This window comes from Crocuta crocuta, unplaced genomic scaffold (genome assembly GCF_008692635.1).
Source record: "Crocuta crocuta isolate KB4526 unplaced genomic scaffold, BGI_CrCroc_1.0 scaffold367, whole genome shotgun sequence".
NCBI classification, from domain to species: domain Eukaryota; kingdom Metazoa; phylum Chordata; class Mammalia; order Carnivora; family Hyaenidae; genus Crocuta; species Crocuta crocuta.
Genome location: NW_027527936.1, coordinates 4413844 through 4420712, shown reverse-complemented (window position 1 = coordinate 4420712; position 6869 = coordinate 4413844). Strand labels below are relative to the sequence as shown.

Here is a 6869-nt window from a genome sequence, read left to right as displayed (position 1 = left end):
AGATGGTGCAGGAGGAGAGAGGGCAAGTTGGGGGAGGGGGGCTGGAGAGGCCGACAGTCCTAGGAGAGATGCTGGGGAGGGCGGGGGCGGAGGTGGCTTCACTGATGTCTCTTTACCATCTTCCCACCATGCCCTCTGGGACGGAGTACCGTGCCAATAAACTCTCCTTCCTTGGTCCCTAGATACTTGCTTTGCTTCCTCTCATTACTTTCCTGGAAACGGGCACCTCCCCTGGAATCACTACTCTCTGAAGTCCTCTCCAGTGTAGGCTGTCTATTCTCCCAACTCCAGGTTTCTCAGGCCAGGAGGTGAGGTCAGTGTCTTCCTTGTGCTCACTGCCACTTCCGGACCACTGTTTCTCCCACCCGATGGGCTCTGAGGTCAAGTGCTACCCTGTATCTCTCATCACTGTCATCCCCCATTCTCCACAGTCATGGAAGACTTTGACTCTCACTTGTACACCCCGAGCCCCATCACTGACCTCCTCAGCAACTGTTATCTTTTCCTGTACTCACTTCCTCCTGGAGGGCCTTGTCAACAACCTAAATTACTCTGTGATAGAACTCCCTCTCACCCAGCCCTCCTACGGCCTTACACCCATCATACTTGCTTCTCCCTCTGTCCTCCCGTCTCCTGAGACACCTCTTACTCATGGATCCTACCCTGAATCCTAGGGCGCATCACTTCAGCACCCTCTTGCTTCCTTTGCCTTCTCTACAATCCAACTGTTCTCTCCTTTTTGTCTCATACACACAGGCAGCTAAAAGCAGCTGGGGGAAAATCACAAAACCACGCAGATATGTGCCAATAAAAATTCACAGTTTCCAATCTCAGCACTACTAAGCAATCCTTTAACATGCCCTTGGTCAGCTCTGTCTCCCTTTTCCCACAGAGACAATCCAATAATATTTTACTATCTGGAGTCCCCCGCCCCATCTTCTGTCCCCGTCTGTCTTACTAGGTGGCCTTGCTTCCCACTTCGCTCAGAAAATTGAAGTCCTTAGGTATGAATTTCCTCAACTCCCAGATCCACACTTCTTCCTTCCTTCTTCTTCTTCCAGTTTTAGTGGGAGAGGTATTCATCTTCCTGTTCTAGCTGGGTTTAGAATCTTTCTCCTGGATTTAGAATCCCGTTCCTGCCTATGTTCCCTATGTGAGCCCCCTCTCTCTTGTGCCCTCTCCTTTCCCTCCTCATGCTTCCCTTCATCAGAATCTACATGCTTGGAGTCAGCTCCATTGCAACAATTTCAACAACTCATCTCTGTCTTGTAGCTAATGCCTTCTCCTTCTCCTTCCCTTTTTATTCCAGGATGCTCCAGTATGTGCTTCCTGTCCATTCTCCTTTGTCTCCTAAGCACTTCTTACCTCACTGCAGTCTGCATCCCCATCACCCTACTCTACCTTGCACTCACTCAGATCCCAGATGGCCATCATTCACCAAATATAATGAATACTCCAGCTATATTCATTTATTTGTTAATTAAGGAAATATATATTGAGGGTCTTCCATGTGCTAGGCACTGCACCAAGGTCTAAGGATACAATAAAGTCTAGGTCTTTACAGAGCTTACAAAGTAGTGAGGAAGCAGATACAATAAAAGTATACAAACAACTGTAAAATTGCAGGTGCCGAAGAGAGGCTAACAGTGCGATGGGAGCCTGTAAATGCAGGGTTGCCCTGCCCAGAGGGATCCAGAAAGGCCTTCCTGAGGATGAGACCCAAACTGAGATGTGATAGATAAGTAAGAGTTGACTTGATGAGGAGGAAGGGAAGGGATAACACTGACCAAATACTTCCTCTGTGCCAAGCACTTTAGTATTTCATAACTGAGGAAACAGGCATGGGGAAGCTCTGTAACTTGCCCATGTAAGTGGTGATGCTGGACTTTCAACCCCGGCAGGGCAATATTGGAGCCCCTGCTCTTTTTTTTTTTTTTTTGTTATTTTTACCATGNCATGTAGTGTTCCATGGTATAGATAAACCACATCTTCTTGATCCATTTGTCCGTGGATGGACACTTAGCTGGAGCCCCTGCTCTTAATCCCGCTCTGCTCCCTCCGATGTCAGCTGTTACCTTGTCTTTGTCCACTCCTCTCTGCACACTCTCTTCCTCAGTTCTCACCTCCAGTCCTGTGTCACTATGTACCAGATCCTCTGCTCGGATGCTTCACAGGCTCTTCAAGCCCGGTGTGCCTGAAATGGGACTTAACCTTTCTCTAGCCCTGCCCTTGTCCTGCTTTTTCTGTCAGCAAGTGCCACCGCCATCCCCAGACGTCCCTCCATCAGCCATCTGGGCTCTTCTTACTCTTTACTCTGGCCCCTGCAGCCGGTAAGTTTACATCTTAGCTGTTTTTACCCCTTAAGTAGCCCCCAGTACCACCTTTTCTCCACTGCTTTAGTTCAGACATTGTCTCCAGTCTTTACTGTCAAGTCTCCTAACACATCTCTGTCCCCCTCTAATCCATTTCTATCTCTACAGCCGGCAGGGTCTTTCTAAAACACAAATAGGATCCTATCATTCAGCCGCTTAAGACCCTTCCTCGGCTCCCAAAGCCCATGGCATAAATTCCGAATTCCTTATCATGCAAGTGCCTCTCCAGCCTCTTAACACCTCCAGCAATGCTGTGTGCTATGGCTGGACGAGCCCCAGCTCTTCGCACAGTGCCCGTGACACCCATCTCCCCGTGGGCAACCTCCTGCATATTCTTCATGACCACACGCAGACAGTATTTCCTCTTTGAAGCTTTCCCTGATATTAAGTCCGTCATGCCATTTCTTAGGTCTATACCTCTATTACCGCACACATCATGTAACATTGCAATTATCTGCTTATACATCTGTCTCCCATAGTAGACTGTGAGCTCCTTGAGGGCGGGGAGGTTCTCGGATTCACCTGGCACACACAGGACCCCACACAGGGTCTGGCACAGAGCGGCTGGTAGTGACTGTTGAATAACTCAGTGGCCAAATCCATGGGAGGGGAACTTGAAGGGACTGCAGGAGAGTGTCTGAAAACACAGTGAATGGCGGGGTAGGTGGGTGGTGGAGGTGTGGGGGTGAGAAGGGTAGGAATAGGGGAAGGAAGCAATTGAGGTAATGCTGTCAATGCCATTGGTTAAATAAAGCCTGGTTTTGTGGTCAGAGAGAGGGAAAAGCCCCAAGGACTTCAAAAGGTAGAAGCCCTTGAAAGACAGATGCTCCAGCTGTCCTAGAAAAATGCCAGTGTCCATGGACCTGGTGGGAGGAAGGTGGGCAGTGACCATGTGAACACAGCTGGACAGTAAACCCCCCATGCCTAAAAACACTGACTGGCCCACCCGGCCGGACATACCCACGTGTTCATAGACGGTCTCCAGTAGTGCCCCCCCCATCACAGGTGAGCCTCTGTGGGCCTCCCTGCTAGGCCACCACCCCACCTGGACCTCCTCAGCTGCTCTCTCTCTCAGCAATTTCCCTACCCAAGAAAGCTCTAAGGGTTTCAATTACCGGTGCATGGGATTTAGTGCCCTGGGCTTCTCTGACTGGAGGAGATTTATTTGAAGGTTTAGTGTCGTGGAGAATTCACGTCTTCACTCCCAGGAGCCCAGCTTCCGTCCTGAGCCCCTAAATCAGGAACCAAGATGGGCTATTGTCACTTACCGCATTAGCCTCGTTAGCGGACCAGGAGGGGTGATTAATAGCAATGCACACACAGCCATCCTGCTCGCCGCCTGCCGCTGCGTGTGACCCGGGGAGGGGGTGGGGAGTGGCTGAGCCTGCTCTAGGATAACTAAGGGGTCTGGGCTAGAGCCCCGCCCCACTGCCAGGGAGGGAAGTCCCTGCGGTTCTTCCAGATCTGGGGACAGTTCAGAGATAAGCAGGCCCAGCCTGGGACAGCCCAGCTAGAGGCCTCTGGGGCCTGACTCCTGGAGGGGTGAGGAAACAGTGCATGATGGGGGCTCATTCTAGGATAAGGCCCAAAGTGTATGCCTGTGTGTATGAGAGGTGTGTGCACGGCATGGGGTGGAGATGGACAGAGGGAGCGGTGTGTGTGTGTGTGTGTGTGTGTGTGTGTGTGTGTGTGTAGGAGGTAGAGAGCACTGGGGGTGTTTATTTCATTTCCCAAACACTCTTTGAGTGCTTACTACGGGCCAAGTGATATTCTAAGAGCTGTAAGAGGACAGACAGGGCCCCGAGAAAGAGGCGGGGTGTGTGTGAGAGAAAGAGGAAGAAGCATGTGAGAGAGAAATGAAAGCAAGCAGTTGGTGGAGAGAGAGAGAGAGAGAGAGAGAGAGAGGGGTGTGAACACAGGAGTGGAGAGGGAGAGGTTCATAGGAAAGGCAGAGGGAGGTCTGTGTGTGTGAGCAGGAAGAGGGAAAGGGACAGGCGTAAGGGAGCGTCTAGGAGACACTTGCGTGAAGCAGGGTGTGTGTGACAGAGTGGGTGTGTAGATGGGGTTGAGAGGACACACTGTGAGGGCACTTGGTGTGTGTGAGGGGAGCACAGGGGAGAGAGCAGGTGTCGGATGGTGATCTCTGCACATGTTAGGTGCTAGAGAGGGAAGTGAGTGTGCAAGAGGGAGTGTGTAAAAGGGGAGATGATGTGACAGAGAAGGGTGGGCGTGTATTTTCCCTGTTTTTCTTTGTCTCTGCAATTTCTCCCATCTTTCTCCCCCCAGCGTTTCTGGAGTCAGGCTGCCCTGGGTTTGAATTTCAGTTTTGGGTACTCCATTCATTTATTTATCCATTCATTCATCCAACTGTTACTGAGCATTTACTGGCTTTTCCTTTCAGTGCCTCATTTTTCTTACCTGTAAAGCGGAGACTAACGGGGCAAGTATGAGAACTCGGTGATGTAATGTATTAAAATGACTTGTGAGCACACAGAATTAGGAGCTAGGGTCACTCTGGCACAGCACCTGAAGTGTGAGTTGAGAAATTGTCCCTAGAGAGCTAGGGCTCCACTACCAATCCTGTCTCCCTTTCTCTCTTCTTTTTCTGTCTGCCTCTCACTCCCTCTCAGTCACAGCTAAGCCATAGTATTAATTATTAGAACCAATTGACTGTTTAGACTCTGATGTTTTAACTAATCACCACTAATGGCAGACACTGGTGGGCAATCACAATCATTTCGTTCCCAGGCAAACCCCTTCTCATAGTTGAGAGCAGACAGCAGGGGGCGGGGTGTGTGTCAACAGTAACTGGGATTTGGGAATTCCCTTTTGATTTAGAATTCTGTCACAGGAATTCAGTCTCCAGCAACTACCACCCTGGACCAGAAATATCCTAGCTGTTCCCCTTCCCTGAGTTGCTTCTCAACTGTAGTTCCTGAGTCTGCTTCCAGGAAGAGGTGTTCAGACATAGGTTCAAATTCCATCTCCTCTAGGGGCGTCAGCTATATGCTGGTTGGGACCGGAAGCTATACCGGGTCCGTTTTGGCTAAGGGCATCAGTGAAGAGAGCTGACATGTGCTCTGTGCTGCTGAGTGTGGAGAGAACAGCAGGGGTAGGGATGTGCCCTGAGCTGTGTGCACCTGAGAGGACACCTGCTTACTTGTCCAGCTTTCTTCACATGGAGGCCTCAGGGCCCTAGACTGCACGCAGCCTTGTCCCCACTTTGAGGCCCTGGGCTATCCTACACTTGCTCCAGCCGGGCTGGGGAAGTCAGAGATCCAGAACTCAGGAATGCCAGCTTCACTGCAGAGGCCAGGCAGGGCAGGATGACAGGGTCCAGATGTCCTGGAGGGGATGGCCTAGGCACCCATGGCCGGTAGGTGTCGCTGTGGCTCCAGCACTGGGAGGGGGAGTAAGGCAGGGTGCCCTGGAGTAGGCCCAGGGTCTGGATGCCCAGTGGCCTCCCTGCCCTCGCCTCGGGCTTTTCTGCCAGGAAAGCCTCCCCAGGGCTTCTCAAACTTCAAGTGTCCAGAGCCCTTAGAAGTTCATGTGAACGTGTAGATTCTGATTTGGTAGCTCTGGGGTGGGTCTCAAAGATTTTGCATTTCTACAGAGTTCACAGGTGAAGCTGACGCTGCTCTTCTGTGGACCACTCTGTGAGGTGGTAAAGGCTGTAGCCTGGACAGCTCCCTGGCTGGGGGACACTGACTGCGCTCCCTTCCAGAGCCTCACCTCACCTCACCTCCATTCCTAGTTCCTCAGTAAAGCTCCCAGACCAGAGGCCACGGGTAACTATAAGGGATCCCCCTCTTTTTGGAGACCAGCATGAAGCCGGCAGTTTCTAGGGAAGCTCTGAAGCAAAACCTACCTCCAGTCCTCTAAGCCAACTCAGCCCTACCACCCAGCTCAGATTCTAAATTTAAATCTAAACCTGAATCCAATCCCAATTCCCCCAAATAACCTCAGTTCCCACCCTTCACAGCTATATCCTGATACCAGCCCCAGCACAACTCTCGTGCCCTCTTAAGTCCAACAGTTGTACCATCCGTTGCTTCAGTCCTGAGCAATGAATGCCCCCTTAGCCTCTCTGAGAGTCTTCCTGGTCCTCTGCCATACTTTTTTTCTTACTACCAGTTAGAGCCAGGACAATGGGGCAGTAGGATCTGAGAACATTTTCCTCAACAAGCTGGTCCAGGCCTTAGCAGCAGAATTTAAACATTTGCCCCAGGCAGAGGCAAAAAGCAATCTGGTAGTCTAGTTGAGACTAGGCATTCCCACACACTTTCTGGAAGGCCCCTTTCTGCTGGGGAAAGGGGTGGGTCTTATCCTTATTCTGTGTTCTCCTCTGTCCTAAAGGTTCCATTTTTAAGGATGTGGAGAAGGCAGGGAGGAAGTATATTTATTAGCTCAGCCCTGATTGCAGGTGAAAAAGGAGGGTGTGTGTGTGTGTGTGTGTGTGTGTGTGTGTGTGTGTGAGAGAGAGAGAGAGAGAGAGAG

The 6869-nt window shown here is 50.9% G+C and overlaps 1 protein-coding gene across 1 annotated transcript in view; it reads right to left on the bottom strand.

The window, feature by feature from the left end:
• The window catches only part of RNF220 (ring finger protein 220), a 224773-nt gene that overhangs the window by 46519 nt on the left and 171385 nt on the right, over positions 1-6869 (bottom strand). The gene's annotated exons all lie outside the window — the stretch shown is intronic.